This window comes from Pelodiscus sinensis, chromosome 5 (genome assembly GCF_052426305.1).
Source record: "Pelodiscus sinensis isolate ZL-2025 chromosome 5, ASM5242630v1, whole genome shotgun sequence".
Lineage (NCBI taxonomy): Eukaryota > Metazoa > Chordata > Testudines > Trionychidae > Pelodiscus > Pelodiscus sinensis.
The window spans coordinates 42,850,994-42,874,763 of NC_143056.1; the positions used below are offsets into that span (position 1 = coordinate 42,850,994).

At 47.7% G+C, this 23,770-nt stretch overlaps 1 long non-coding RNA gene across 2 annotated transcripts in view; it reads left to right on the forward strand.

Annotated features, from left to right (window-relative positions):
* The window catches only part of LOC112544898 (uncharacterized), a 197,272-nt gene that overhangs the window by 131,257 nt on the left and 42,245 nt on the right, over positions 1-23,770 (forward strand). For both annotated transcript variants that reach the window (XR_016349618.1, XR_016349617.1), the window contains one exon: positions 6,044-6,289. This is a non-coding gene — a long non-coding RNA (uncharacterized LOC112544898). The remainder of the gene's footprint in view (positions 1-6,043; positions 6,290-23,770) is intronic.

Below are 23,770 nucleotides of genomic sequence, written 5' to 3' on the forward strand. Positions count from 1 at the left end.
AGGATCTGCTGCTTCTTGCAAAGTGGCACTTGACTGCCCTCATATATGCCCCCAGTAGTTATCATTCCACATGCTGGGCTGTAAAGGTTCCTTAAACCCACTATAGGATTCTTCCTGATGGGGCTGGACTGACTTAGTCTTCATGTGGCTCATAATTGACCCAGTATGCCTTCCTTTCACCTCCTCCCTGGTCATTGTGCCTCTGCATTGGTGGTGTGATACATGTGCCAAAATTCCTCAGAAAGCTTGTGATGGGAAGCAGTCCCTGACCATGCGGAGCTAGTGGCCATCCAGAGGAGTATTGGGGACAATCCCAAGGAGGAAGGGACAGGAAGAGAGAGCAAGGTCAGGTCAGAGGGTGTGGGTGAAGGCTCAACTGGGGAAGGCAAGCCAAAGCCCCGCCCCTTCCGCCCAATGCCATACCCTTTCCCCTGAGACTATTCCCCTTCAACAGTCTCCTCCACCCCGGCCAAGCCCTGCCCAACCCTAGCTGGCAGTTGGGGCTGTTGCGTGGTGTGGCCCCAGCCTTTCCCAGCGCTGGGGAGCTGCGTGGCACAGCCCCAACTCCTCCTGGGCAGTGTAAGCAGTTTGGGGAAGGCAACCCTTTCCTTTGCCTACATTAACCACTGCCCATGTCAGAGGGGTCAGGCTAGACTTAGGCTCACTACTTATAGATGTAACTCACCTGTAGTTGGACACTGGAAGAAATAATTTGCTTAACACTCCTCCCCCCCCCCCCCCCGTGTGTGTGTGTGTGTGTGTGTGTGTGCACGCGCACGGGGAGGTGTATTTCTGGTTGATACGAGATTTGACATCTGTGGTAAGGCTGTTCCTGGGGAGTTATCACAGCAGTTCAGCAAGACCAGTGCCAGTTTTTCCCACTCATGCACACGCATTGCCCCGAGTCCGACAATGTACCTCGACCTGGTAGGGGAGGGGCTTCTGGAGGAGAATAAGAAGGGAGTTGTCTCCCATGAACTTTTGGTCTCCCTGCTGAGTCAGATGAGCCAACTAAGTCAATTGTGGCAACCTGTGATGCGTGGTCAACTTCCTAAGCCAGCCAGTCCCCTAACAAAATATCCCAAATGGTGTTTCTGTCTCAGGCCAAGAGCAATTCAGAGGGTGATTTGTCTCAGGAAACGCTTCTTGCTTTCTCACCTGAATGTTTGTCCCTGTTACTTGTGTCTGCCTCTCCTGGTTTTATTATGAGCAACTAATCACCGGAGTAAAACTAAATTTAAAAAGGAAATAATAAATATGAGGACTAGGCTGGGCCCTGCTGAAATGACCCAGCACCCGCGATATCATCATTGCAAGAGAAGAGCCTTCTCCTATCAGGAGATCTCCAGGTTGCACTAATGTTTTTTCTGCCACATTCGTTCTGTCTCTCCAAAACAAATCTCTGTGGGGAAGGTTATCTCAGGGGCTCTTTAGCGGGTCCCCTCATATGTCTGTCATGGCAGGAAACCAATTAGGCTGCACTGGTTGCTTTCCTAAGCCTTACTTGGATGGGGAAGTAGCCAAGCAGGCTTGGGATTAACTGGGAAAGGAGGGAGTTGAACCTCATTTGGAATCCCTGCCTAACAATGTTAGGTTGATTTGCTTTGAAGTGAATTTAGCATTGGTGAAAGGGGCCAGGCTTAAACTCTTTGGAATATTCTGGCTGCAGAAGAACTCAGAAGATTAAGGTTGGAAAGGACCTAAGGAGGTCATCGAGTCCAACTCCCTGCTCAAAACAGGACCAACCCCAACTACATCCTCTCAGCCAGGATTTTGCCTCTTGATTTGGATTTTCCAAATGCCATTTGTTGCATGCATTTTCTGACACAGGGTTTAGTTCATATGACTGAGCTTCACCCACACTGGGGCTATGTCTACACTCGCGGCTTCTTGTGCAAGTAATATGCAAATGAGGCTAAGCGTGGAATATTGCTGAGCCTTATTTGCATACCTAAGGAGCCACCATTTTTTTCAGAAGAGGCTCTTGCGCAAGAAGGAGCATCTACACTTCCCTTTCTTGCATAAGAAAAACCCTCTTGTGCAATGCTGTTCTTCCTGAAAAGTAATAGGTATAATGGCATTGCGCAGGAGGGTTTTTCTTGCGCAAGAAGGGGCAGTGTAGATGCTCCTTCTTGCTCAAGAGCCTCCTCTGAAAAAAATGGTGGCTCAGTAGATATGCAAACGAGGCTCGGCGATATTCCACACTTAGCCTCATTTGCGTATTACTCGCGCAAGAAGTCACGAGTGTAGACAGCCTATAAGCAGAGTTAAGGTCAGATGTACTGTAAGGATGTGTGTCCTGTTTCTTTAAATTTGTAGCAAGAAGTGGAATTGCAGAAGCTTCTGGGCAGAAGCTATTTAGTGATGCACAGAGAGGTTTTAGTGCTAATCCTGTTTCTTCTAATGCTGAACAGGAACTTTCTTAAAATAAGAAAATAGCTTTGTGTGATTCTTTACGGTTGTGACATGACACATACAGCTTTAATATTGGCATTTCCAGACTCACGAGAGCTTTGCTTTATGGTAGCAAAGTGTAGTGTTGCTCCTAAAAGTGATTTTATTTTATTTTATTTTTTTTAATAAGGCACCTTCTTACTGGGCAGATCTTGTGTGGATCAGTCAGACCTGCTGTTTTTAGTGACAATGTTCACTGTTTTACACTCTTGTTAGTCTGTCACGGGTCACAGAGTGAGCTGTGTCTTGTATTCTTCTCCAGTCTCTCATGAGTGCAACTTTCTGGTGATAGGCCTTGAGCCTCCACTTCCCCCGAGGGATTTCCATGACCTTGCGGCTTGTGGGACTAAAGGACTCTGGGCATGAGCATGCCTGTTTCATACTTCAGCCATGTGGCTGGGCTGCCTGTAGAAGTCTTTTCTCTAGGCAGTTTGTAACTGGAAATACTATATAATGACAGGAGACTGCCTTTTAAAAAACCAGGTATTTGTCAACAGGAACACGCTGGGCAGGGATGTGGATTCAAAACCAAAGAAGGGTTTTTATGATTGTGTCTTGCCTTGCATGTTGGTTCAGCAGTAGGTTAGTGGGTGGCACGAGTGTCCCTCCTTCATCTCAGTGGGCTGCAAGGTTGTTGTGACCAAGATGGTCTCCCGTGACAGGGTAGGTTTGCTAATGACACTTGTGTACCTAGAATGTGCAGGGTGTGCCGGTTGAACCTGAGCAGTGCTTTGATTGGCTGCAGAGAGAGCGCACGGCTCACTTCATGTGCCCTTGGTCCACATGAGTGTTGCTTTGTTAATACTGGCAGGTAAAAATGACACAGATGGAAACCAGTGAAATCTGGCAACTCTGCATGTGGGCAAAAGTAAACCAAATGTCTCATGGGCCACACCGAGAACCCCGATGGGCCACTTGCAGCTCTCGGGCCACAGGTTGCCCACCCCTGTGTCAGTTTCTCCTTAGTATAGCCCAGGTAGCCTTCTACCTTGGCTGTGGGGAGAGAGCCTGCATCTAGTTTCTGCCAGCCTCTCTCCCCAGGCATGTCTGTTCTGCAAAGTAAGCCTGGGGCTAGTGGGACTCAAGTCAGCGAACATTGGGTTTGAGAACCTAGGGTTTGAGCATCTACACTGGTTAGCAATCCTAGGTCCAGGTACTGACTGTCATTTCCCAGGGGGTGCTTGACCCCCAGCTTCACCCCCAACCCTGCCCCCACTTCACCCCTTCCTCCAAGGTCCCACCCTACTTCTTCCTGCCCCCTTCCACCCACATCCCTGAGCACACGCTGCCCTTGCTCCATTCCCTCCCCTACACCTCCTGTGTGCTCCTCAGAGTGGTAGGTGGCAGATGCTGGGAGGGAGGGGGAGAAGCTGAATGGTGGGCAGGCAGGAGGCACGGGGCGGAGAGAGAGATGCTGATTAGCAGGGCCACTGCTGGGTGCTGAGCACACACTGTTTTCCCCCACGGGTGCTTCAGTCCCACAGCAGCCACAGAGTCTGTGCCTATGGCTCTAAGTTAAGGATTTTTTAAAAAAAATCTTGGGCTTGAATCTGGGACTCTGGCATCCACACTGCAATCTGCAGGATGTGATTGTGGGGGTGTCACAGTGCTTGGGATGGATGGTGGGTTGATTGCCATACAATGTACTCATGAATGACCTCACCGGTTATCAAGGGGGGGGTGAGGGGGTTGATTTACAATATGGATTGGTGTAAGCAAGTGATTGATGCATGGATTGATATAGCTGATTGCACTGAGAAATAGCGTTTGCCTACAAATTCCCAGTGTCCCTTATTATTTGCAGCATGTGTGGCAGAGATGTGATGCAATTATAGCTATAAACTTGCTTAATAAACTAAAAAGCTTTATGTATTAACATTTATTAGAAAAGTACGACATGGACCTACTGCCAGGCAGGCCGGCTGCCATTTCCATGCCAAAACCTGAAAATCAAAGTGCATGAAAAAGAGGAAACAGTGACGCTATGTATGAGACAGACCCCCCTGCTGTTACCACCCTGGGCTGCCTCCTCTCCTTTCCTACCACATGTGCTACACACATGGTGCTGGTGGAAGGAGTGGGGGCAGCCGCAGGGAAAGAGGTTGATATGGAGGATGGCATGGGGCAAAGTTGCCATGCTCAGCCACTTATAGGGCTTGATCGCATGGGCCACCTCCATGTTGTCCAGGCTGTTCCTGGAATGTATCCCATGGTACCATGGAGGGTTGCAGGCACAGGTTAGGGGGATAGGGAGCCTGGGGAAGGGCTGGGGCAACTCCCTTCTGCCCCAGACCCCGCTTGTGATCTGCCCCTGCTCCACCCTCTCGCCTTTTCCCTGCCCTTGCTCCTCCCTGTCCTGCCTCTTTCCCCCAAGTGATGCAGCCAGGGAACTAATGGGGCTTGGGGTCCGACCCTTGCCCCGCACTCACCAGCAGCAGCAGGGGAAGTGGAGCAATGTGGCCCCAGTTCGCTCTACTCTCCCAGGCATGTCGCTCCGCTTCCCATCAGTGAGAATGGGGACAGTCCCGCCCCTTTCCCTGAGTAATGCCCTGGGAGAGCAGAGCAAGGTGGGCTGTGTTGCTCTGCCTTGCCCTGCCACTGTTGGTGAGTGCAGGGGGGGGACATCTGCTGCAGACACCAGGCCTCCCACTAGTTTCCCAGACACCCAAAGACTCTTGCCCTACTGGCTGCTGACTGGCCCCAGATCCCTCCCACCCATAGTTTTTTGGGACACATGCCCCCATGTTGCCCCTAGATGCAAGCTAGGGTCCTCAAATTGTGCAACCAGCCTGAGCCTTGTCTCCTTACCACACCTTTCCTCTAGCTGTAAGTCCCTCTGTCTTTGGCCCCTCTGCCTGCTGGCCCTGTCCAGAACTTCAGCCATAACTTAACCATGAACGTTTCCTCGTGGAACAGTGCAGGAAGGTGTGTTGGGCCAGGCTTGCTGCACTGTGGGCCAGCCTGTGAGGCACTGCAGCCTGGAGAGGTTGAGGAGCCTGTCCATAAGCGCTGACTTCTTATTTTGCCAGGGGGTTCTTGACCTCCCCGCCGCTCCAGGACCGGCCACTTACTCCACCCCTCTAAAACTCTGCCTCCTTCCCTGAGCACACCCAGTCCCCATTCCTCCCAGAGCTTCAACAGCATGAATCAGCTGTTTTCCACACTCCAAAAGCACTGGGAGGGAGGAGGAGAAGTTGGTAAGTGCCAGGGGAGAGGACAGAGTCAGGGAGTTTGGTGCTGATAGGTCCTCCAGCCCTGGGGCAACCATGGAGTCGGCACCTATGGGCCTGGCGTAGGAAAGACATGGAGGGTGATTGTCTCAAATAGCTCAGTGCAGGAGCTCAGCAAAAATCCAGGTAGAATTTGAAGGACATGAAATGTTACTTTTCCAAACTGAACTTCAATAAATTGGGATGATTCCGATGCTCCCTAGATACAACCAGTGAAAAATTGCAGTGAAAAAAAGTGCAAAGACAATAATAAGTTAAAAATCAAAGCTCCCCTCCCCCCCGAAATCGCAAAACAGCTTGGTTTTGGGGTAGGGCAGGCAGTTGGTGGCCATGCTATGAAAGTTTCTCTCTCATTTCAGGAATTCCACTTTTTGGAGGACGTAACAGCTCCTGTGGTGCCTGGCTGGCGAAGAGAGATGTTAAGCCAAGGAGCCAGCAGTGTACGCCACTGAAGTATTCAAACACACAGTGACAGGACAGCACTGTGAGTGCTGTGGGCTGGTGAGCTACTGAAGGGGTCCTGGAAAACACTCTCTTCCCTGAAATGCTATAGGACTTACTGCTACAGGGAAAGTTTGCAGCTATGAGGGGATCACTGGAATCAGGTGAGCCGACAGACTCTCTGGGCCCCTGGGCAAGATCAGGGCTGGCTCCTCCCTCTCTGAAGGGGCATGGCTTTGGCTGGAAAGGGGAGGGATGGGGCCAGGCTTTAGCACTGCTCTACGCACGCCACCGGGGGCTCTGGCAGTGCTTTAAAGGGTGTGGAGCTCCAGGCCTGTTTGACTTGCTGGGTCCCAGGGCAGTTGCTCACTTTGCCCCGCCCCCAACCCCTCCTACCTCCCTGTCGGCAGGCCTGAGTAGGATGCTGTGATAGCTTTCACAAGGCTTAGTCCATTATGACTGCGTGCAAACAAATAGAAGTCCACTACTGTATCTCATCCCTTATTCCCCCCTCCCCAGCACATTTCTGGACAAAATTGAAAACCTCAGTTGTGTTTAGGAGAAACAATGCTGTCACCTGTTTCATTGGAGTGAAATGAACTAGCTGTGTAAATGGAAGACATTTCCACCCCCGTTCACTGTTCTCAGACACTGTTGAGTGGTTTGAGTTGTGTGCCTACAGAGATGGCAGCCTAAGGTGGTTATTTAAAAACAAACAAATAGGAAGGGCCCTAACAAAAATGTGCATTTCTCCAAGAAAAAATCACCTGTGGGAGTGTTTTTTGTTTGTGTTTCCTAACCGCCACTTGGAATTCAACATATGGGAAGGGGCAGGAGGACACCCGGGTGTTGGCATACAGTCTGCCATGAGCTGGTAAATGCTGCTAACTAGGGCTTGTGATGACTTTGTGACTTGGTTTCAGAATGGAAATCCCTCCTGTTCCTATAGTAATAAAATGGAATCAGAAACTTATCAGATTCCAGATCCACTTCTGCCTCTTCTGTTTCTGCAGTCAGTTCTGTGACAGGCCATTTACTGGGGAGTGGGGGCATCAAAAAGTTCCTCTGAGAATGGGCCCCAAGATGTGCTACAGCTGCTCCTGTAACCAAATCTCCTCTCAGACCAGTGGTCAGCAGCAAAGTCATGTAGCTGGCCTCATTCATCACCAGCTGGTGCCTTCCATCTGTACCTATGCTAGATTCTGGGGCCACTAGATCATATCTGGACCAGCAAGGTCATTGTGCATTGCTGTTGGCTCTGAGCTTGACAAAGTACCCAGCAGCTGGTCAAACTTGTCTAAAACAGGCATGAGGTCAGCGAGTTGCCCAAGATGCGGTTATTGTTCCTGGATTTCTAGTACTTGGGCTTGAGCCGCCTAATCCTGAATTGGATACTGGTCCAGTGAATTTCCAGTGCAACTTGTTTCTTTGGTGTTTGCTGGTCATTTGTGGTACTTGTACTATAATCGGGGCCGGCCCAAATCGCCCCCGGGAGTGCGGGGTGCATGCATGGACCCACTCTGGGCGTGCGGCACCCCTGGGCGCCTGGCACATGTGCAACCCCATTCCGGGTGCCCGGTGCATGCGCGGCCTCCCCTCCCCAGGTTCGGCAGCCCCGTGCGGCACCCCCTACAATGGGGCGCCCTGGGCAGTAGCCCAGTCAGCCCGTAGCTTGGGCCAGCTCTGACTATAATCCACGGTCTCACACCAGTGATTAATCGGTTGGGTTGTGCTCCCACGACCATGAAGCAGCATGTTTTCTAAAGGACTTCTGCTCGGTTCTGTTGCAAACACAGAAACTTCTCTGAAGGAATGTTTGCAACTTGGTGGTCCAAATAAAATGGAAGGGTTGAATGCTGACTCGGAGCTACAACTGAGCTTCTGTTTCTATTTGTGGGAGAAGACAAAGGAAATTGACCAATGCAATTGTGGGATACTTTTGACAGACTCCCAGGACCTAAATCTTGGCAGGGCTGCATCTACATTGCGAAGTGATATAGTTTGGACCCTGGGTCCCATCCTGACTCAGCTTTGAACCCCTCCCCCCACTCTCATAAGGTCCAATATTGCTGCTCCTTGTATCAGATGAGAGGTTGCCTCTGGCAAGCTACTAGAGAAAGTAGGAGCCAACGCAAGCCTGTCACTGCACAATGATCTTTTTAAAACATCGATGCATGTTTGTTGTCGTGTTGCCCAATATGGCCTCATCTGCCATGCCAGGATGTCAGGGTGGAAACATTCTGACAAGAGCAATGGATGTCTGTTAAAATTCCCAACTTGTCCTTTGGTGCTGACCCCACAATCTGTCCACCTTGTTTCCACCTGCTCAATCATCCGTGGTCCCTGTTGAACAGGTAGAGGACAGGAGAAGTTCTCTGTGTAGCCAATCAATATTGCTGATGCACATTGTCAATGAATACCTGCTGACTAGATTCAGCAGCGGTCTAGAGGAACTGCATCATGCTGATGGAAGTGCCATCATTTGGAGAGATGACCACACACACACTAAATAAATACCTGAGGATGGACTAGGGCAGTGTATCACAAAGCAGTCCATGGACCCATTCTGAGAGAGCTGCTACCAGTCCTCTCCAGTTTGTTTACTTACCGGCTCTGCAGCCATGATGCCTCGCAGCTCCTGTTGGCTGTAGTTTACGATTGTAGTTCCTGTTGGCTGTAGTGGCCAAGGGGAGCCGTGAGAAGCAGTGTGGGTCAGGCCACTGCTTCTCACAGCTCCCGTAGGCTGCAAATGGCAAACCACAGATAATGGGAGCCACGAGGCTCCATGGCTGCAGAGCCAATAAGTAAACAATCTGGAGCAGCTAATTAGCAGGTTTCTCAAAGTGGTTTCGTGGACCGCTTTGAGAAACACTGGACTAGGGGATTGTGCTGAATCCAGAGTCTAAGCCAGGTCTTATATGGCAGTGTAGACAGGCCCACGGAGTCCTTTGTCCAGTTTTAGGGCTTCTTTTTAACAAAATCAAATCCCTTTTGATTTTGATCCTAGACCACCCTTCCCCCTTTATCCCAAGGAAGGGCATCTGCCCACCATGTGCAGAGACAGTACTTTGCAGCCCTGATCACCTGTGTGATTGGTGAAGAAATGGCTGACAGAGTCAATTCAGATCATTGTCTCTCTTTCTGGTCTCCTGAGAGGAGAGCTTCAAGCATGAGTCAGCCCTTTAAGTCCCTGTAACTCACAGTACAAAAGTAGGCAGGTAAATGGAGTCACACACAGTATTAAAAAGAATAGAGAACAAATCTCCCACAGTCTCCACAGTGCTGTAGTGTTAACGCAGCTATAAAATGGATTATAGTTTATTTTTTTCTCATGTTCTATTGACTGAGTCCAGTCAGATGCTTCTGTGAAAATCCATTGGTAGCAGGTGGCTTGCACAAGTGTCACTGGGAGCAAAATTTGACCTGCAGAGCCTTTATTATTAGTGATGTAGGAGATGTAAAGAACCCAATTTGACTCTCGTAGCCCAAGAGACGTTTGTGTTGGTGACAGTAAGTAAAAGTATAATTGTACTTAAATGGAGGATATTTGAACTGCACTCACTGAAAGACCTGAAACATGGAGTTCCCTGTTGTGCTGTCATTTTATAAGTGGGTGTGGGTATAGGTGTGCATATGTGTGCATATATAAATAGACACATTTAAATGTCTTAATGGGCAAGTGTCATCAGCAGAAACTCTAGAATAGGCTTGGCCCAATACAGCCTAATTTTGTTGATCTTAAGGCAATTCCACTGGGCTTCTCTCTTCCTTCAGACTTTTCCCAGAGTGGGGGGTTTGTTATTTTGGTTTTGATCAAAAGGCATGTTAAGCCTCTATAACTCCCATAGAAATCGCTGGTAGTTGCGGGTGCTCAGGGCTTAGTTTGCTTTTGAGGCAGACCTGTTCTTTTTATTTATGTGTTTATTATTGTAGCCATTCTGGGAGGATTTTTTTCTTTTCAGTCTTGTAGACGTGCCCTGAGTTTTTATAATAAGATGCATTGTATACATTAAAACATAAATCTTTATTGCGGTCACTTCAAAATCATCTGCACAATACACAACACAAATAATTTGTTAGCTTGATTTAACACCAAGTATATCTAATTCAATTTACTTCCTAGACTTTTATTTGCTACTTAGCATGTTTTTAAGGGTGCTTATAGAGCTACATGTTTGTTTTTGTCAAATGTCCCCAGTCTCCTTGGGTCTCAAAATACATCTTCCATAATTCTATGCATACTATCCCTGTGGAGATGCCTCTCTAGTTACCAGAAAGAGAAAGGGAATGAAAAGACCATGGCTGAGACCCCAAACAGCATTTTGGAGAATATACATATTGTAATGATTGGCTGTAGTGTAAATGTCACTCTTCTCCCTACTTATGGAATCAAAATTGCTTACGTGTGTATCAGAAGCCATATAATGGTTCACTGAGATTCTCCCATGGTCAAGTGGCAGGAGTGTGTGCTCTTTGGAGTAGAAGGATCTGAGTTCTTTCCCTGCTGTGACTGAAATTCCAAGTGGCTGTGGAGTGTGGTGTAATGACAATTGACGTCCCAAATGGCCACGGGTTCCTTGCACTACAGAAGCTTCCAGAGGCTCAGAAGGACTCTTTCACTTCACTCCCGATGCACAGGTGTATTCCAGAAGGAACACCGTAATGGACTCCACTCTTGGAGACAGGATACAGGACTGGATGGGTTAGTCTGAAAGAACAAATATTCTGTGGTCTGTAAGCCGCCTCTAAGGTTTGTGTGTGATATGAGCCTGCCCTTCAGGAAGGTGCCTTTGTGGGCTTACACAACTATAAATTACATTTTTAATAATTCTTTAGATGTGCACTTGGGCATCACAGGAGCACAGGAGTCTGATTTCACGCACACAGAATGCACATGTATTGCGGGGGGGGGGGGCAGTTTTAACAGCTTCTTATTTTTCCATCTCTGAAATGCTGTCGTCATAATCTGTTTCTCCCTTGGGCCTCGCTGTGTGTGGAGTTGAACACTACTGCTTTTATGCTATAAAAAGCATTACTATTGCTCTTGTGCATTGCCCTGTGTTCTTACAGTAGCTATTTCATCACTGGTTTTAGCCTGGCTCAGGTAAGAAGGTAGAGATAAGACAAGTTGCTGAGGATTCATGCTTTCCATCCATCTCTAATTATTGCAGATCATGGCCCATGCGGACCCATCCTCTGGGGTCCCTGGGAGATGCGAAAGAGATGAGCGCACAAAGTGACAATCATCATGCTAATGCCAGAGGCAGGTAGTATGCTCTCAGCAGCTATGTCTACACTGCACACTTATTTCGGAATAAACTGTTCTGGAAGAAATATTCTAAAATCGCTTATTTTGAAATAGCGCATCTACGCCACAGGGAAGCCTGCGAATTAGTCTGACAGGCTCCCCTAATGTGAGCACGCTACCTTGATTTTGAGCTCCAGGAAGCACTGGGGAGTAATTACTTTGAATGGCCTGGGAGAGCAGCTATTTTGAAATAGCAGCAGTGGAGCGTCCACACTACTGTTATTCCGAAATAGTTATTTTGGAAGAAGCGCTATTCCTTGTGGAATAAGGTTTACAAATGCCGAAATAAGCCACCCATTATTTTGAAATTATTTTAAAATAACGGGCTAGCTGTGTAGATGCTCGCATAGTTATTTCAAAATAACGAATGTTATTCCAAAATAACGCAGCTGTGTAGATGTACCCAGGTATATGACTGGGTTGGAGTTCCTCCCCCCACCCCGAAGTCTAGTAGTGCCCTTTAGGATGCTGTCAGGATAAAGATACTGACCCACAATGCAGGGTGGTTGTGAGGCTTAATTCACTGATGTTTCAAAGCACTTTGAGAATCTTTGAAGTGCAAAATATTATTAATGGTTAATGGCAAGGGTGGAGAGCAGAGCAAAAGGAGGGCATGGGGGAGATGGGGAGGCAGAGAATAAAGAAGAGGCAGGGCATTGGGGCAGAAGGGGGCAACAATAGGTTAGACAAGAAGAGGGGACAGGATAGTACTCTGTTGCCTTTGCCCCAATCCCTGCCCATGTCCCTCTCTTTCACTGCACTCTGAACTCTACCTGCGCCCATTCTGAAAGCAGCTCGGACCCTTATCAGAATTCAGCATTGCAATAGGTTGTTTTTAATCCTCTCCATATCTCCCTTATTTTTTTTCCCCTTGCCGAGCTTGCTGGGCTGTAATGTTTCCCTCTGTGTAATCCATCACAGACACAATGTCGCTTGTGCAAATTAAAATGCACCTCGGAATAATAAAAAAGAGACTTTTTTTTCTTCCTTCCCAGCAGCAGTTCCTCAACACAAACCATTTGTCTCCGGGCAGGAATTCAAGAAAGTTAACCCTGTATGTGCTTCTCTAGGGTGCTCACGCACCTGCTGTGGAGAACACCCAGGAGAGTCCAGGAAACTTGGACGGTGGGACAGCAGGTGACAGGGGTATCTGTTTGTGCATCAAGCTGTTCTTTGGTTTTGGGCTCCCAGATAGTTGGAACAGTCAGTTGTCTGGCCACTCATGGAGCAGACCACAGGAGTCACTTTCAGGACACAGGTGGGTCCCATGGAAAGCTTATTGATGTAGATAATCTGCATGAAAATCTAAACAGCAATAACCCTACTGAACTAGAGTCCTTCAAATCCAGCTGCGGGGGGTGTGGTGCGACTGTCTCGTTCTGGGTATTGTGACAGACATGGAGCAATGGGATCCCTTGAACACGCGTTTCATGCTTTGTAGTTTAGTCTCTGCCCAAACTCAGAGAGTGGGGCAGGGAGAGTTAAACATTTTAAAACACTTAATCCTCCTGGTACCTCCCACTCTCCCCTCAAAAACCACTCAAGCCCAATTCAGAATCCCAGCCCCTAACATACCCAGGAGGCTTCAGGCTGATAAGAGACCAGTTACCCAGCTATCTGGTCTTAAGCTCTTGGGCAGGTCACTCCACTTTTGGAAGCTCTCCCATTACTTTTCATGTTATTGGCACATCTTTGTTTAAGACTGTTATTTGCTTTGTTCAAGGGGTTTCCTTCCATGGTAGTAAACTTCATGTCTCTGCATACAGTGCTCCATATAGAACCCAGATGTCAGGATCTATACTGGTAGTGCACCTTAGTACCTGTAGTTTCTTCTTTATCTGACCAATAAAGTGGGCACTGAGATACATCACACAGCCCCATGTGCTAAGTTTGGCAAGTGGGTCACATGCTGGGCACTTTTGGGTAAGGCTACATCTACACTGCACTGTAAGGCTACATCTACACTGCACTGTAGTTCGAAATAAGATACGCAATTTGCATAACTCAAATTGCGTATCTTATTCTGATCTTATTTCAAAATAGCTTATTTTGTAATTTTGAAATACCCCGCTACTCCAAAATGTCCCTTACTCCTTGTGGACTAAGGTTTACAGGGATGTCAGAATAGTGAGCCCGAAATAATGAGTTTGCTGTGAAGACCTGGGATAGCTATTTCAGGATACTCCAGTATCTCAAAATAGCATTGCAGTGTAGACATTGCCTTAGTGTAAGGCTACCATATGATGAGCCCGTAGTGAGAGAGGAGTATTCCATCCTAGCTGAGAGTTTGTCTGTAAGGGTATGTCTACACTACCCCGCTAGTTCAAACTAGCGGGGTAATGTAGGCATACCGCACTTGCAAATGAAGCCCGGGATTTGAATTTCCCGGGCTTCATTTGCATAAGCGGGGAGCCGCCATTTTTAAAACCCCGCTGGTTCGAACCCCGTGCAGCGCGGCTACACGGGGCTCGAACTAGGTAGTTCGGACTAGGATTCCTATTTCGAACTACCGGTACACCTCGTTCCACTAGGAATCCTAGTCCGAACTACCTAGTTCGAGCCCCGTGTAGCCGCGCTGCACGGGGTTCGAACCAGCGGGGTTTTAAAAATGGCGGCTCCCCGCTTATGCAAATGAAGCCCGGGAAATTCAAATCCCGGGCTTCATTTGCAAGTGCGGTATGCCTACATTACCCTCTTAGTTCGAACTAGGAGGGTAGTGTAGACATACCCTAAGAGCTTAGCTCAAGAACAGCGTTTTATTTCTTCTTTCTTATTTATTTTAATGGACATTTCTCCTGAGTGACTTGCACATTCTCAGAAGTTGTATGTGAATTCTCAAAACCCCTGCTGTGAGGCAAGGAAAGCCCTGAAAACTGACCAAAGGTAGGTAGATGTTGGAAGAGCTGGCTAGGTGTGGGAGAGGGGAGTGGAATGAGAAGAGGTACTGTAGGACTGAGGTGCACTACCAGAGCTTTTTGAGGAGACTGGGATATTGAGGGGGAGGGGAAGCTTCAGGCCAGGACTGCTGGGCTTTAGCAAACTGTGGGTGGGATCACAAGGACTTCTGATAAAAGTTGTGCTTTTGTGCATCATCCCACTCCTAGGACTCTCAAACACCTTTGTCTCCACAGGCACCGAACTCTTGTTTTCCCCAGCCCTCCACCTGCCTCTTTCTGCCCCCTCTCCACACCCTCCCAAGCACTTACCTGAGCTACTGATCAGTTTTTTGTCTCCAACCACCAATCAGCTGTTTGGCAGCCTGGCTGAATAGCTGTTGGGGCACCCCAATTAGACCATTGCAGAGTTCTGCTGAATGGCTGTAGCTGATGGGTGTGAGCACCTGCTATTTTGTTTCTGTGGGTGCTCTGAGCACCGACAGAGTCAGCACCTATGCTTGTCTCCCTTGTGACTCCCTTCTTTGTTTATTCTCTTGGCAAATTTGGAGATGTACCGGTTTAGGAGCAGATGTCCTTTTAACTTCCAAGCTGAAGAGACTGTCCATCATCTGACATCTCTCACACTTCTGTTTTTTCAAACCCAGAGGCTGGCCCAAGCACTCTATCTTGGCCAAGAGGAGACTTTACAGCACAGTTGCAGAGACACCTGATAAACTAGAGCATGTGTAGAATTCTGTGCTATAGCTTCAAGCTTGTCTAGGATTATGGGATGTGGGAGGACATCTGAAGAGCCTACTTGTCTGCTCTGCGTTATTAGTATCTGGGAACTGTTGTATCAGGAGTAAGATGGAAAGACCAGGGTCGAAGGGATGCAGGGGAACTTAGCTGGCATGTGTTGTAACAGGTAGTGGAACAAGTTAAGGACCAGGGTCAGAGTGGACAAAATGATCCCAAAGCTGCAGGTCTGTGGCTAAGGAGGCTTCCCTATTGCTCTTAATCATTGCTTGGAATAAAAAGGTCACACTGAAGAGTTCTGATCAGGGCTAACAAAGAGTGATGGGGTTGTGAGCGGCTTTGATGCATCTGGATAAATGGATATGTAGCTGGCTGTGGGGAAATGAACAGCTGGATACATACCCTGAACACCTAATGACATCCTGGGAAATCTTTCCTCTGCCCATGGGCCTGATTTTTCTGTCACTTACAATAATTCCAATGTCCAAGTTCCAGCAGTGTAAAAGAAGTGTGAGTGGTCAACATTTGTGACCCCCAGTTAAGTGAATAGTGATTTTTATTTAGATAGTGTATTAGCTGCTTCATTCTTAATGTCCTTTGAAACCCTTGAGTGAATATCATCCAGTCCTGTACACATCTTGCTGGTTAATTTATTGATTTGTTCCAACACCTTCTTCTTCTGACATTGCACTAGCTGACAGTGCCTGTCTTTATTATCTGGAAAGAATAATTCTGGGGTCTCTATCTGCCCAAAACCTATTTAGCTTCTGTGCACTGTCCTTATCCTCCTTAATTGTTCCCCTTTTCTTTGTTAATCCAGCAGATCCACCAGATCTCTCATTGGCTCCATTATTTGTATTAATTTGATTAATTGCTTCAGAATCTCCATGATCTAATGTCCATCTTACATGTTACTATTTAGGGTTCTTTTTACTGGCTTTGCTTAAGTTGGATTTCCATTTTCTGGGCCAAAATAATTTGTTTGAGAGATGCTGTCCACTTCGTCTCCCCTTGCTCTTACCCCCAAAGTGCAGGAAGGTAGCCTACAGTGCCAACTGCCTTGGGCCCAACCCCATTGCTAGCATCTCTGAGCCTTCCCAGAGTTTGGTGGCCTGTGAGGAGAGGCTGGGCCTGTCTGACACAGGGAAGGTGGAAAGGCTTGCACCAGATACTATGAGGTATGAAAGGTGATAAACCATTTTCAGAGAGAAAATGTGTAAAAAGGAGAGAAATTGTGAGCAAAATGGAGGACTGGGAACTAGGAAACCCTGCTGTCTGTGACCTAGGCCAGGTCACATCCCCGATGTGTACCTCAGTTTCCCCATATGCAAAAGGAAGGGGAGGATATTCACCCATGTCTCTCCTGGAGTGGGTGAAGATTAACTATGTTTGTAAGATGAAAAATGCAAAGTTTTATGTAGTGAAGGGAGGTTGGACTCTGAGCCTAAACAACTGCTCTGTGTCCTTTGATGAGAAAAATTGGCTGCTGGCACTAATAACGTGTACCAACAGCCCTGCTCATCATCTCTTACCCACTGATGTGGAGTGCGGGGAGGCCTGGGGTTTGTGTTTGATGTGATCAGCTCGGGGGGGGGGGGGGCTGAGAGCACATTCTAGTGGGCCAGGTGCTCTTGGGTCTGCCTCTTCCTGGGGCATTGAACTGTTTCTGTGAACTTTCTCTCGTAGCGTGTCCCCTCCGTGCCTGTGTGGAGGGTTGTGGGACAGAGGGGGGCCCAAGAGCAGGCAGTGCCTTTCAAACCAGCACACTTAAGTCTCGCATACAATCTCCAAGCCTGGAACCTTCAGGACCAACTTTCAGCACTGACCCAACCCTGAAAGGAGACGATGCATCCAGTACACCGTGGAGCGGCTGCGGCGCTGAACTAACCGAGAGAAGCATTGTCCCCCCCCCCCCACCCTGCCCCTGTTCCATGGGAAGATGAATTGGTCTGTTGATTCTGAGCAGAAGTAACTTGATAGTTGTGCGCCTCTCTGGAAAGCGCTGTGCTGCTCTGTGCCCATGTCTTGTTATGTGCTGGCTTCATTGCTCTGACAGCATGAAGGATGTTTGGTTTTGTTCCTAGTGCTGTTATCATTTATCATCCTCTTGTAAAGCCAGAACCGTCCGCTCGCACCCCCCACTCCCCAGTCCTGTCTTGCTGCTCCCCCGCCTCCCCAGCATTGCGATGTCTTGTATCCGAGAAACAAACACACTCTCCACCACTACGGATGAAGAACTCAGGCCTGGAAGTGCAATGAGGCCTTTTCAATTCTGTGTCCCTCCCACAGATCCCCAGGGCCAAGAGTGATGACTTATAAAAGTCAGGACCCTGGCTTGGGAAGAGAGAGGTGGACCTGATTCAAGGAGAGAGCCTGCTGGTAAAGAGCCAAACCATGATGATTGTACTCAGCCCTTACTCAGGGAATCTCCTATTGAGGCTGATGCGGAGTAAGTTCATCAGTATTCAATTTAAAATTAGCAAAATTGTGAGGGGGGCCTTTCCCAGTTTTCTACCTGCTGGGCAGATAGATTGATTTGAGGGCCTATGGTGTAGCACTGAGTTGAATCAAGTACGTGTATGAATGGGGACTATGTTGGGAAAGGACATAACTGGGAGAAAAGTTTACTGCCCCTCTCCCCCATGCCTCCTCCAAGAAACAATCCACAAGCACCCCTTTAAAAGTGCAGACCTGTAGCCCATCAATTCCCCAGAATCACTGTAGATAACCTAGAGGCAAACAGCTATTTCTGGGGTGCTTGGGGTGGCAGCGGAGGACAACGTAGGGGCTGGAGACAATCTCTGCTGTGTTTTAATTTAAAAATCAGAAGATGGTATCGGTACATTTTGGAGCTGCAGAATGTGACAGCCCCATAAATTCCTGTGAAAACATGGACAGTGCTGGAATGTTTGTTTTTCCTTTCGTTTGCCATCTTGCCTGCTCTTGCTACAACAGCATAAGCAACGTTGCCTTGTGTTTGCTCCACAGGGTGGTGTCCCAGGCTTTCCTGCTGATGTGCCCTGGAGACATGACTTATAGCAGTGAGAAGGGAGTTCAGGCCCCATGGCCCATGCCACTCCTCCACCGATTCCTGTCAGTTGCACAGATGGTTCTTGTGGGTACTAGCCTCTTTAGGACCTGGGTTGAAACTAACAACTCATTTCAGGTAGGACACAGCCACTGGGGCATGTGGGTGCATATCCCAATCCCCAGAACCAGCATATCCTTGCAAATAGGATGTTTTTCAGGTGTCCAGAAGTTTTTCTCCACATGTCCTGAGTCCCCGTATTCAGTATTTTCATTAATTATGTAGCTGATGGAGTAAATTATGGAGCTGATAAAATTTGCAGACCACACCAAGCTGGGAGGGGTTGCAAGCACTTAGGATCACAAGATTAGAATTAATTTCAAAATGACCTTGACAATTTGGAGACTTGGTGAGAATTTAATCAGATGAAATTCAATAAAGATAAGTGCAGGGTAATTTACTTAGGGAGGAAAAATCAAATCCACAGCTACAAAATGAGGAAATGGCTACCTAGATGGTTGTACTGCTGGAAAGGATCTGCAGGTTAGGGTGGATCACAAATTGAATGAGTCAACAACATGATGTGGTTGTGAAAAAGGCTAACATCATTCTGGGATGTGCTAGCAAGAGCGTTGTATGTAAGACACAGGAGGCAATTGTCTGACTGTCCTGGGCACTGAGGAGACTTCAGCTGGAGTGTGTTTAATTCTAGGCACTGCATGTTTGATAAGGATGTGAACAAACTAGAGATCATCCAGAGGGGTGAACAATAAAAAAGATTAAAAAAACTATAGAAAATGTGTCCTATGAGAAAAGGCTAAAAAAAGACCATGGACATATTTAGTCTTGAGAAAAAACAAAGGATGGGTGACCTGATAAGTCTTCAAATATGTTAAGGGCTATGATAAAGAAGTCCGTGATAGATTGTTCTCCATTGTGGAGAACTGCACTGGAATGGACATAATCTGAAGCAAGAGAAATTTATGTTAGCTATTAAGCAAACCTGTCTATAACTTAAAACTCTGGGACAGGTTTCCAAGGGAGGATGTGAAATCCCCACCCTTGGAGGTTTTTAAGAACAGGTTGGTTGTCCGGAATGGGTTAGGTTTTCTTTCAGCAGTTAGACTTGATGCCTTCTCAAGGTCTCTTCCATCCTTCTATTTTTATGATGTTACGTATTGATTGGAAATTACGAGACATTTTATCTTACGAGAGCTCTCAGTGCAATGTGCAAATGAGAAGTGCAGTATTAAAAGCATCTGAATCGGCTGCTTAGTGTGCTCAAGACAGACTTTGCTTTTATGTCCCAGGTGTCAATGGGGACTTGATGGGCGCTGGATTCCATATAGAAGGGCAGCCTGTTGCACAGAAAAAAAATCTTCACAGTAAGCGGAATGACCTCACTGCTCAGGTTTCTCCTCTTCTGGGCCAGGCACTATAATTTCTCTGTGCATCTGTTGGAGCTGCCGGCAGCAGACTCCTTATTATCCTTATTTATAGAGTATCATAAATGTTTAGAGCACTTTATAGACACATAAAAGAGAAGATTCCTGCTCTCTGAGGAGCTGCCAGGCTGCCAGTGCATCTCAGCCTTACATGAGACATGGGCCAGTACTTCAGGCTGTGAGGAGGACAGAGGTGGAAGGAGAGGAGATAATGAAGGGAGCCTTTGCAAAAGAAGTATGATCAAAGGAGGGATTCAGTGGAGGAGAGGGAAGCCCTTCATAGCATAAAAACTTGGAGCTGACCCAAGAGTAGGAGCTGGCATGGAAGCAAGTCTGATTGGAGGAAATTAGTGAGGAGGTGAGAAGGGGGAGGCTTCAGAGGCGCATGTGATGTGAGGGGACAGTCACAAGAAATGGGGGCAAACGTGTAGGCAACAATGGAGTTATGCCAGGGAGGACGCAATGATCTTTGGAGCAGCCTCACCAGGCCATTACCTTCAGCACTATCCTACTCCTGCAAAAGGAGCTGAGGACATCTGCACTCCTCCTGCTTTCCCATTCTTCCCTTTTGCTCTGGCTGATTGAGGAGGGTGTGTGATGTGAATGGGTATCCGTAGCAATCCATCCGTTCATCTCCACTGGGGAGCGCAAAGCACTGCAGTTAACAGTGGAAACCATCTGTAGCTGGAACACTCATGCTGGGGCGTGGCTGGGAGGCCCTGGGCAATGTGGGGGAAGGTTCGGCTCTGGGCCCCTCAGAAAGGGTAGGGTTTTGGGCAGAAGGGGTGTGGGTAGGGGTTAGCCTCCAGCAGCCAGTCCTCAGTGCCACCTGGGGCGCCTGCTGCTGTTGCCATGGTAGCAGTGGTGATGCCCCAGAGCCCCTTTTAAATTGCTGGACCCATGATGCCTGCTCCTCTCTGTCCACAGCCCTGCGCTGAGGCCTTGTCTGTGCTGGTGAGACAGACTGCCTGCAGCTGACCCCAAATTCCAGCACTGCCTTCTCTCTCTACTTGCATCAGGCTGAAAATTGTGTCATCACTCGTCAGGGCCTTTCCCCTCGTGCACCCAGTTCAGCTGAGCCCATGATGGGAATCTTTTCAAAAATATCCCCAGTGCTGGCAGAGTCCACGTGGGATGCAAGCCCCCCCTTGCAATGTGCTGGAAGAACTCCGGGCCTCATTTCCCTGCACTGTAAATAGTTCATTATATCCAAGCTCATCTTATGTGAGCTTTGCTGGCATTCTTCTGTGAGTGTGTTGTGGGCTTGAGGAGTGACTTGCAAGCTTTGCTTTCCTTCTGCAGGGTGAAATGATGTAGCTGTGGGTTTTGCATGCTAGAGTGGAAGAGACATCTGTCTCCCTTCAGCTGTGTCCCCCACCTGGACCTGATCACTTCCTGCAGCCTTTTATTAATCTTCTCCTGGGACAGTGCTATCAGCAGCCCATCAGCGTTCCAACTGCCCTCAGCCACTAGCTTAACTCGATTAGGGCAGCGAGGAGTGACTTACAGGGGAAGCTCTTCCCCATGGTTGGCATTTACATACACAGTGATTGATGCTGATGCGTCCTCTAAACACATCCACATTTTGCATTTTAAACAAAGCAATTGCTGTAGAACTGCTCTCTGTCACTCAGGGGAATTTTCAGTGCCAGCAAAGGGCTTGTCTTCTTTTCTTCCTTCTTTTTCTCTTCTCCAGGGAGGAATTGAGAATGGAGTGGAGGGAGCCTTTTACTTTGAGATCACTGGTTCCAGTCCAACCCCAGGCTGGTAGAGAGAAACAAACATTGCTAACTGGTGGCCTACAAAATGAACTGGTGCACACAATGCTGGTTTTGTCCAGTTACTGTCCACACATCGCCACAGTTGGTACCAATTGGTTTCCAAAGCTCAGCAGAGAGGCCAAGGATTGAATAATTCTTGTTGAGTAAACTCTTCTGATGCTCTTTCAGGGGGCCCTTCCAGTTTAGGTTTGAGACTTGTTTGTTTACTTTCCTTCAACATTTCCTAAATCTTTCCTTCCTTGCACAACCAAAGCAGTTTTGACTGGAGAGAAACTGCCTTTTATGTAGCACCCAAAAGCCTCAGATTAGTCTACAATTTAGATTTCAATGTTCTTGGGGACAGAGAAACTCTGGTCTAAGAGAGAGAAAAGAAATACTTCACCCCCCCCCCCTTTTAAGTGAAGGATACCCAGATACTAAGAACTGACATCTAAGCAGGGTACTGTCTCTACTGGGAAACTTCAGAGGCAATACCAAATGTGTAGTAGAAAAGGAAATTTAGCTGATACCCAAGAGCAAAACTTGAGGTTGTTTCTTTGTTCTTCTGTGTAACTTGTATGAGTTTGCTTTCCCTTATTAGTTTATCTTGGAACCTGTGATTTTTTTTCTATTAAACAATTTTTATTTTTACTTAGGTCTTCCTCTGTTGTGCAAACTGTGTGGGGCATGTGCCCCTTGGGTTAACAGATAATCAAGGGCTTGTTTCTTATCATTGGGGGGTGATGATCTAGAAGGGAAAACTGAGGCTATGTCTACACTGGCGGGTTATTGCACAAGAAGGGCCGTTCCTCCGCAGAGCATCCACACTGCCCACTTGCTCTTGCACAAGAAGATTTACAGTAAAGCGTGGTAAGAGAGAGTTTCTTGCGCAAGAGCTACACTCTTTTCTAACAGGTGTAAGTCCTCTTGTGCAAGAGAGCAGTGTAGATGCGTGACGGGTTTCTTGTGCAAAAAAGCCCTCTGGCTAAAATGGCCATCAGAGCTTTCTTGTGCAAGAGAGGGTCCACACTGCTATTACTATCACACTGCCATGGATTCTCTTGCACAAAAACACATCTCACACATGGCAGTGTGGACGTGTTCTTGTGGAAGAGTACTTGCACAAGAACCCTTGCACAAGATGTTCTTGAGCAATAAGCCTCCAGTGAAGACCTAGCCTGAGTGTTTGATAGTTAAGAATTCAGTGTAGACAGATTTGGGGAGATTTAGGACTGGAATGGCTGTTGAGGCCCCTCTCCAAGGAGTAACTCAGCTAGGGTGAGGCCTTTATATTGTGGGCTAGCTGCTGCTGGTCTAGGCTTTGAGCGACAACAACATAGCATGAAGGCACCTGCAGTTACAAGGCAGGTGGTGATAGACTCTGGGTGATCACCAAAACCGAACAGGAAGGTGGGTGAAGAAAGGAGAGCTAGGGAGAAGGTCAATAGTCTGTAATTCGCTGGGTATTAATCAGTGAGACATGAGGAGCCAACCTCAGAAGGGGCTTGGATCCCCAGCCAAGTTTGAAATGCTGAGGATCTGCTGACTCCTTCTTTTCCCCTCCTCATGTTATCACTGTGTTGCATCTCCCCTCTGTTTCTGAGACACTGTGTGTTCCAGGTTTGCTGGGTATCCAGTTACCTGGTGAGTATGAGAGAAACTCTGATTTCTCAGTTACAGCCAGGAGGCCACCAGAACCCCTTCCTGAAGGACATTCAGTCAGCACCGCTCATCTCCTACACCAGCATCTTCCACTGTGTCAGCCCCTCCCACTAGGATCTTGTGTTGGAATCTGAGTCATAAATGACCTAGGCCGATTCTGTTGCAATTCCTTTCCTTTGGTAGTTTTGATTTTGGGAAAGAATATTGAATAACTGCCAGGAAAGCCATTCATGCCATCAAGATGCTGTGGCCAGAGTAAGTGAAAGGCACAGGCCTTCATGAGTTGTGGGTGGGTGCATGAAGCCAGCCATGGCACCAAGGAGGTGACGTATTCATACTTGCAGAATTTCATTGGTGACTAAAGCAGGTGTTAGGATTAAGGATGTTAAGGACTAGTTGACTATCCAATAAGCAAATGACTTGTCGCTTCTCTCCCACCCTCCCGTTGCCTCTATCAGATAGTGGCAGCAAATTGGGGGGTAAAGGGAGGTACATCAAAGCGGCAGCATTTCAAAGTGGCATGGAGCTTGGGGTTAGCTGGAGAGTCCTAGCTGATCCCAGGCTCTGTGCAGCATTTCTGTGGAACCCAGAGTCACCTAGGGAGACCCCAGAACCGGTTCCTGCTCCCCCCATTTGCTGCCTCTGATATAGAGGCCGTAAGGGAGGGGGAGCGAATAGTCAACTCGACTACCTGATAAGCCAAGGCTTATCGGATAGTCAACTAATCAACTGCTCTTTTACATTCTTAATCTGTATGGAAGATTTATGCTTCTGTTATACTTTGTCTCTGTTTTAACTTCCCTGATGTCT